The following is a 7623-nucleotide window of genomic DNA, read 5'->3' as shown; positions in this document are numbered from 1 at the left end:
TCTCACCATGGCCACAGTTGCACCTCAAATTCCCACCACCACTGATGGGAATTTGCCTGTTGCAGCAACTTGGAGGAATCCATGACAAAAGAAAAAGAAAAAAAGAAAAAAGAAAAAAAAAAAAAAACCACAAAACTTTGTTGTGTATAAATCCCCAAAATGGACGTTTCTACACAGGGACAATTCTCTGTCTCTGAGTTGGTCTCATACCCTGCAAGTGCAAATATTCCACCTGCAGTAAAGGGTTTTTCTTTTGACCCCCTTAGAAGATGCCTTACACACTAAGGGCAGATCCTGGGAGAAATTCCAAGAGTTTGGCCCTTAGCTCTGTTCCAGACACCTTGAGAAAATGAAGGATGACAACTGGCTTCTACACTTGCCTGAACTGAAGCCAGTGTGTCAAAAGTGCCCAGCAAAGACAGTGATACATCTCCAAAATAATCTCCTCCCTACTGCCTACAAAAGGTGAAACAACTTGGGTGACAAGGATTTTTCATGCTCCATCTTTCCAGATCAGCACTCTGTCTCTCACAGCTTGTCAAATCACATTTTGCCAGCTAAAGGCATGGTAAGAAACTTCATCTTTGCCAGTTGGTTCTCTGCCTTGCCTCTGTCCTCAGCAGTGCCCTGTTGGCTGCACCTCAGGAGCTGGACAACCTGCTCTTCTTTTCAATTTCAAAATTAAAATGCAATTTGTGGACACTGCCAAAATGAGAATGGCAGGAGTTCACCAATGATATGTTATGGGGGCTCTGCACCAGTCCCTGCTCTAAAAAGCTCCAAGTTTATGGACAGATGAGCCCCCAGCTTTTTCACCATCCCCTCATACAAATACTCCATTTCACTGTAACACAAGGGCTCTGCACATCACAGCAACCATCAAGAAACTTGACTGGTTTTTTGTTTTCCAACTGGTTTACTGATCAAGTGTTTCAGATCGCCTTTAGCAGCAAGCACCAAAGAGAAGGGTGAAACATAGACAAGAGAAAAGCAGGACCAAGAATCAAAGAAAGATAAATTACGTTCCGCTTTTTTTGTTACCTTCTTCTTCGTACTCCTCTGCATTGAAATGGGAGAAGGGGGAAAAAAGCAGACAAATCAACCATCAGCCTTGATGCATTAGTAGGACATTAACCATGGCAGAGCCCTCTGTGCTCACAGGGATGCTGGGCAAGATGGTTTCTGAGAGGCCACTAGCAAACCAGCAAGTCAAGTAACAGATTAAATGACTTTGAAAACAAAGAAGAGTAGTTATAAAAAGGGGAGGAAGATAATAAGGTATTGAATTTTTCCTTGGGCAATGGAAACTCAAGGTTACTTGTGCATTAGAAGGGAAAAGATAGCAGCGAGGGCTTCTGAATAGAAGAAAAGTGTCTTATGCATATTGTTTTATGAACATTGAGGGGATTTGTGTTCTAAAAGCAGAATATATTACACATACAGAAGCTTCAAAATAAATTGCCAGCAGATGGCAGTGCCCTTACAAAAACTAGCAGCATCCCCTCCCACCAGGGCATCAGTTTGGGGCTGAAACCCCACAGGCTGCCCGCAGCACGGACACCGCCAGGGTGCTACAGGTATTGTAAAAACCCCAGAAGCTGGTGACAGTCAGACAGACAGAAGCACAAAGAAGAAACTTCAGATTTGTCTAACCATACCAGCTGACACAGCCAGCAAATGTTGCAGGCTTGCACAGAAGCAATTACAGACAGATTTAAGACTTACCCTCGCCTTGTTCCCTGTGAGAGAGGAAAAAAGGTTATTGAAACTAGGTAAGTATTTCTCCCGCTCTGTACTGATGTCAAGCTTTAAACCATACACTGAAGCAACCCAATGCAATGTTGCTTAAATACTGTTGTCTGCAGGTCTGTCCATGACTGATCCTATGACTACCCTAAATCTCCCCTCTGTACTACTGATGCAAAAATGTTAAATGATCCCATTGGGTTTGGTCATACTACTCTAGATTTGTTAAACCAAGGCAGAAATCACTGCAGTGTGGGTTTTACTCGCCCCTCCTCCAGGTACAGTGCCACAGCCACAGAGGACAGGCTGAGCTGGCTGGAGGTGTTTGGGGGATGTCCTGTGTTGGACAGCGGGGGTCTTTGATGCTCTAAGTCAAGATGCCCCTTCCCCACTGCCTCGGGGGGCTCCAGGCTGAGCACAGAGCAGCACCCTGCAGGGATGCCTTCGCTCTGCTGTGTGGAGCCAAACTGAGCAGATAAACACACACACAACTTTCTACTTACACTTCCTCGGTATCAGACATGTTGGCAATTAGTTTCTAGACAAAAGAGAAGAAAAGGAAAACAAACAAGAAAAAGAAGAAAAAAGGTGTTATTAGTGAGTGCACCTCATAAAAAATACCAAGGCAGAAGCAGATGGATTGACACTTGAGGACAAAAAAAGCCAAGCACCTGCTTTCCCACACACCAACCAGTTCCCCACCAACACTGACATTTTGGGAGAAGCACAAACCTTTGCCACCCATGTCAGAGGACAAAAGGAGGGGAGAAGAAAAAGATCATCTGGAAAGATATATCCCATCAATTCAGCTGCTTCCCACAGCAGACCCAGGGGCTGCCTAGTCCCAGCTTTGAATTACAAAATCCCCAGAGCTCATGGAGACAGGCAAGGCCAGGGTGTCCTCCCACACCCATCTGACATTTCCATTGCTCCAGTAAGGTCAGAGGAATTTTTCCTTCTTTTTGCTACCACAGGTGGGAAGGTGCCAGTTCCAAAGCCTCAGTCAGTTACAAAAATAACTGAAACTACCAATAAACTTAGAGATATGTGCTTATTTGTCAGCACCCAAAAGTGTGTCTGGTTTATACAACTGATAAGTGAGTGAACAGTAATTTGATGATTAGTTTAAGATGAAAACCAGCCACATGCCTAGTTAGGCAGTTCACATTGATATAACCATTTCTTTGTAATGCAACACTGGCTTTCCTAACAGCAGCAGCTGCCCTGAGGCCAGGGGAGAAGATGAGGAAAGGCCCCCAAAACTTTCTCCAAATCTACAGCAGATCTTAAATTAGAAAGCCAGACTTCTCCTTGCTGGCCCAAACCCCAACTTTCATGACTTCATTATTCAGCTGATATATGAGAGATGTCTTGAAGGAGCAGGTGGGCTGACTTAGGTTCAAAAGGAACAACTGCAGCTCAGCAGCTTTCTATTTCAGAGGAAGGCAGTAATCCCACAGGCTCCAACCCTGCCCTATAAGGGATTCTCTCCATTCCCCAGCAATGACCTTGGGCACCATACACTACCATCAACAGGATTTAAACCCCCATGTTGCAAGGAGAGATAAACAGCCAAGATTTTTTCTTCTAGTTCCTCATTTATTCTCTTTTGGAAATTCAGCATTGCCCTGGAAGTAGTGCTAGCAGAGTCTGTGTTATGGCATGTCCTGAGGTACTGGATGGGAGGGGTAATCTACTGGCAGATCACATGAGATTTGTGTTCAGTGGTCTCATGGTCCCAGGCTGCTTTTAACTTCATAGCTGTGGTTGCCCACTCCTTGACTACAACAGCCACCTAAAGGATGACTCTAGTTCTACCAGGCAGAGGGAAGGAACAGGGGGAATTTTGTGTTTGTGAGGAATTTCAGCTTTAAAGTGTTTTCTTCTCACCAATTTACACTGCTTCTTCTGTTCATTACTTGAATGCTACAATGCTACAACACTGCTGGTCTCTTCTTCCCTGGTCTTTTCAGTCTAGATTTCATAAAATCTTCAGGATGAAGACTTGCACTTGCTATCTCCTCAGTGGCTAGCATGTTAGCAATCTCATTTCAGCCTTCAAAAATTATTCAAGCTGTTAGTAATAATGCTTGACAGCAAGTTGGTTTAAGCAACAGGACAGCAGAGATTTTCCAGGCAAAAGCCTGCAGAGGGAACCTGCCTAATGCCCAGCTGTTGGCTTCTTCCAAAATACATGTTCTGTAAAAACTCAGGGCAATGGCCAATCCTCCCATGGATTAAGCTTTGATAAATGCAGCATTCCTTCTTCCTAAGGTAGAGGATTAAAACAAAAATGGACTTTTAAAAGGCTGTGGGCTAAAGTCCTCTCTCATTCTAGTAAAAAGAAAAGTAATACCACTAAATGGTGAAGAAATCAGCTCGAGAACACTCTGTGTGCAGACAGAGTGAATGTCTGCTCAGGGCAGGGCAGGCACGTAGCGCAGTGCACGCTGTTCTTTCCAATGCAATTGAAGTCAATGGGAGCCTTTGCAATCAGGCTTTCCATTAGCAGTTATTGGAATGAGCTCATCTCATCTCCAATTTAGCTCTAAGGACATCTTGCTGAGAGTTGTCACACTGGCTATTCCCCTACCCCCTTCCATATTTGTTAATCCAAGCGCTGCAAATGCGAATGGGATTTTGCATGGCATCTGTCCGTGTGCTATAAAAGCAGAGTGAGAATGCCAGCTCCCCTAACACCATAAGACCCCAACCCTGAGGGGATTTCTTGGCCCCAGTTAAAATGAATTAATAACAAGTGCATTGGCAGACTCTGTACAAAGATGAGCCAGATATGGGAACCCCATAGGCGAGGGCAGGGGGATAAAAAAAATCCAGGAGAAGATCACTAATTTCAGCCTTGCAAGGGCCAAACGTTCAACCAGGTTTGGTCCCTATGTCAGGAGAAGGTGGCATTTAAGGCAGTACCTGACTGCCACTGCCCTGGCTAGAAAGATAAAAAGGTTTAGCTTCAAGAAGAGCAATGTGTCTGTCCACTTCATGGCATTCAAAAGCCATCTGGTCTCTTAAAGCCAGGGGCAAAATGCAGACTGGCATAGCTACAGCCACCAAAGACTAGAAAGGCTCTTTGATGCCCAGCACTATCCACATAGCTAACTCTGTCATCAAAGCAGCCAGCAAAATTGGACTATATTTACATCCAAAAGGCAATAAAGAAAGCAATCTGTTAAGAGCGGCAGTTTTTGCAGCTAGGATTAAGTTTGCCCGAAGGCAATGGAAAGTCTCCAGCTGGCTCGGGATTAGCCTTTGGTGGAAATTACTTTACACACAGCAAACGCAGCCCAGGATTAAGGCTGTTAGCACCTTCAGGCAATAATTGGGCTTTGTTTGTATAGTGGCAGAAAAATGGATTCTGGTCTTGACTGAGGTTTAAGGATGTAATAAAATCAATTAGCTAATACTGCCCACCCTTTGGAAGGAAATCAAAACACATGGGAAAGTTTCACCAGACAGAAAACTTCCTGCCTGCTCCCACCCCTTAAGGGTGAAAGCAAAGATTATTCTGCATTTTGTTCAAGCCAAGCAGGTCACTAGAAGGACAAATATACCAATCCTTAGCCCCAGGTGGGCAGGAATACCATTTCCCTTTTGGCCCCAAATGCTCCTGGCCTCAGCTGAAAGAGCAGAGCCAGCACATCCCAAGAAGCCTCTTAGCAGCTGAGAATGCACCCGGGAGGGGGAATGGGCTGCCTTGCACCTCCAGGCCATCCCTGGAAATAACCCACCCATCAATCATCCCCTCCCAAGCCAGGCCATACAAGGTAGGCAAGGTAGCAAGAGCCATATGGAAAGGGGCAGCACAGAAGTGGCCATGCATGGGCAGTGGGACCTGGCAGGGACAGCTCTGGGGCAAGGACTGGGGCTGTGATCCACCAAGCACCACACAACCACTCTTTCCCAGCAGGAGCCACTGCAAACCCACTGCATGGATTTTTAATATACATACGTATAATATGAAAAGAGTTGGGTATTATACATAATATATCTAGTAAATGCATAAACACATGCATATACTTCTCTCTAATGCTGAAACAGAGTAGCAGGACTCCAGCACTGCTGCAGGGTCATAGCAAAATCCCAATTCCCTATCCCAAAATATACCCTTTATCCTTGTCTGCAGGGTAGTATGAGCTGTCTGTTTCCTGCAAGGGGCTTTCCAGGGATAACGAAGCTGAGACAGAGAACAAAGAGCCAATGACTGTGCTCAGCTCACATCCCCTGCCTTTCCTTGGTCTTAGAATCACCAAGGTAGGAACAGACCAACAAGATCATCCAGTCCAAACATTCAGCAGGCTCGCCCACTGTAAACCCTAAAGCACTCAGCCAGGTGCCTCTTGACATCTCCTGGGGACTCCGCCACCTCCCTGAGTCTTGCCCCCCATGAAGGATGGCTGCCTGCCCTGGCAGTCACCTACAGCCTCACTGGAGCTCCCCCACATCAGCAGCACAGCTCCCACCCAAACTGCTGGCCCCAGAGTCACCTGTGCTGGTGTCCCTCCTGCCCCCGTAGGATATCCACCACCCGACAGCAAGAAGCTGATCCAAGAAATATAAATATGCTCATGGAAAACTTTCCACTCTCACAGAAAATGAGAAAATTGTGAGAGAAATTACTTGTGTGTGCAGAGGGGCAGGAGGAGGGGGTTAAATTCAGAGTGGTGATGGGATGCTCTCTATATTCATGACTTCCAACTCCTTCACTTTGCTAGCCTGACCATGCAAAACTCACAATTTTCTTCTTTCCCGTGGGAGGGGACAGTTTTCCTTGGCCACATTTTTTTTTCCTGGATCTCCCTCTAGACCTACAGCCCTCTTCATCCACCAGAAGCTCCCTGAAGGTCTGCCCTTCATACCTCCTGCCCCAGCCATCAATTTCTCTGGGTGAGTGACAGGGCAAGGGAGTTCAGCACTTTCTTCCTGCTGCTTGAGGGAACTTTCCCTGACTGCCCCAAGAGATAACAATTTCCAGTCCCAAATCTTGGTTTGGAAGGATCTATTCTCCCACTACTAGTTCTTGAGAGATTAAAGCACCCAAACCTCTGTGGGTGACCTAAGACTTGTGAAATGCCCAACTAAAGCTCAGACCTACAAGTGCCTTTTCCTTAGGATCCTGTGTCAGATCCCAGATCCTGTGGACCCCAACCCTCCCCTGGTGCTTCTCCATTCAAAGCAAGGCTCATCCCTTCGTAGTGCTGCCCCCCTTGCCAGGGGATCCCACTTACCTGGGAGGAGTGGAGAGAAGCACCAAGCTCCCTGTTGGAGGGGACAGGCAGGCTGGGATCTGCGAGCGTCCCAAGGTGATGCAGCTCTCAATTTATAGTGACATTTGATCGTCCAGAAGAGCCGATTGGCCCCAGGCTCCCTGTGCTGAGCAGGGAAAGGAGCAGGGATGGGCGGGGAAGGGGTGAGATGGAGGGGGAAGCAAGGGAAGGGGAAAAAAAAGGTCATACCATGTATAGGAGCAGCTGGAGGAATTGCACAGATTATGCTAAGATAGGAGGGACATGTTTGGAGAGAAAAACCTCCAGGGCTTTTGTTTCTATATTTACAGCCAGGCAGGCAGGCAGGGCTCAAAGAGGGGTATCTGAGGCAAAGGCACCTCAGAAGCAAATTGGAGGGCTCCCATAGCTCCGTGGTACATGATCACTGCTAAAAACTTGGCTGTGGCAGCCTGGATCTCCCAGTCCCAACACACAGCAGCAACCTCCACCCTCCCCCCTGGACAGGGGCTCTTCCCAGCTCCCCTCCACATGCAAAGGGTTTTGGCTGTGCTGCTGGGTGAGAACTTTGGGAAGGCCTGTGGACTTCCTTCCACATCCAAGGCTCTTGGAAAGCAGCAGTCACAGGCACGCAAGA

The 7623-nt window shown here is 46.8% G+C and overlaps 1 long non-coding RNA gene across 1 annotated transcript; it reads right to left on the bottom strand.

The window, feature by feature from the left end:
- Positions 1-129: 129 nt before the first annotated feature.
- Positions 130-7298, bottom strand: LOC137475994 (uncharacterized). The gene is made up of 3 exons (XR_011000179.1): positions 6990-7298; positions 2236-2284; positions 130-1059 (listed from the first exon to the last, which is right to left on the bottom strand). It is a non-coding gene; the product is annotated as an uncharacterized lncRNA (long non-coding RNA).
- Between the last annotated feature and the right edge of the window lie 325 nt (positions 7299-7623).

The sequence above is a fragment of the Anomalospiza imberbis genome, chromosome 6 (genome assembly GCF_031753505.1).
Source record: "Anomalospiza imberbis isolate Cuckoo-Finch-1a 21T00152 chromosome 6, ASM3175350v1, whole genome shotgun sequence".
Lineage (NCBI taxonomy): Eukaryota > Metazoa > Chordata > Aves > Passeriformes > Viduidae > Anomalospiza > Anomalospiza imberbis.
Note: the sequence above shows the minus strand (reverse complement) of the source record. Positions and strands in the feature narration are given on the sequence as shown.